Genomic DNA, 1157 nt, shown 5'->3' on the forward strand with positions numbered 1-1157 from the left:
GATACAGTCGACAGAAAACTAACGAGAACCGAGGGCCTGTCATAACCACCTTTCATCGATGCCTCTCAGCGAGCCCTTTCCGTGACCGTGAAATTTTCGCTCGACGAAATTCGCCGAGTGTGAAACTATTTTTGTTCTCTAGAAATCGCAACGCCACGGAATCGCGTGACGCGCTGCGAAATTGCCAAATGCGTGGACAAATAGATAAAAGTATTCAAACATTATAAAATCGCGTGATCTCCGTTCTTCTTTACTCGCGGGATCAAGTATTGAGTTTGTAATCTTGAGATTTCGTTAAACATTCATTGGATCGATGAATCATTTATAATATAATTTATAATCATCCATTATAAATGAGGATGCACATGCCGCGTCAGATCACGTATTGCCTGATTTTGATGCACAAAAGCAAACATAATTCTAGAGTATCTCGGAAATGAAACAATTTACAAAGCCCCGACGACAATGTACGGGATTCAATTGTAGTTCGCAGATACTCCGAGCACGTGCAAGCGTGGCCCCTCTAATTTCGCGTGTTACCGAAAGACAGTTGCGAGATCCGTAGCTATAGAGAATCGCGTTGCGGTTCCCCAGGGGCCGTCATATGTCTCGGAAGTCCGGTGTTCTTTCTACTCGCTTTTGAAATTCGCTAGCCGAGGAAATCACAGGATCGGTGTGGTCGATGACGCCTCGAGCGGAATGCACTATAAAATAAAACCCCGGCAGCTGGCCAGATCACGAAACCGTGTTGGGAAACGGAGTGCATGCGCGTGCATAATGCGGCTCGCTCGCGGCATATGGACGAGCGGAACGGAACGCGCCGCGCACCGAACAACAGTTTCGCGGTTTCACGATTTTGCGTCGAGATTAGCGGTCGATTCTTCCGTTCGTGACTGCCTCCCCGTTCGGAGGAAGCTAAATTGTCCGGTCCTTGAACGGAAATTGCTCCGGGAGTCATTATAATACAGATGTCGAGTCGTGATGATAACTGAGCTTCGGAGCCACTTGCCCCAGGCATCGCACTCTACTATATTTTTCATTTATTGCAAGGCTTTACAGTTTAAATCGTGGACATAAGAGAGTAGACCGAGCGTCCAATGTATTTTTGTTAATCCTGTGAAAAATAAAAAAAGACATGCTATAGAGGATTTCCTGCT

This window comes from Ceratina calcarata, unplaced genomic scaffold (assembly GCF_001652005.2).
Source record: "Ceratina calcarata isolate Rehan_Ccalc_2016 unplaced genomic scaffold, ASM165200v1 scaffold53, whole genome shotgun sequence".
In the NCBI taxonomy this organism is placed as follows: Eukaryota; Metazoa; Arthropoda; class Insecta; order Hymenoptera; family Apidae; genus Ceratina; species Ceratina calcarata.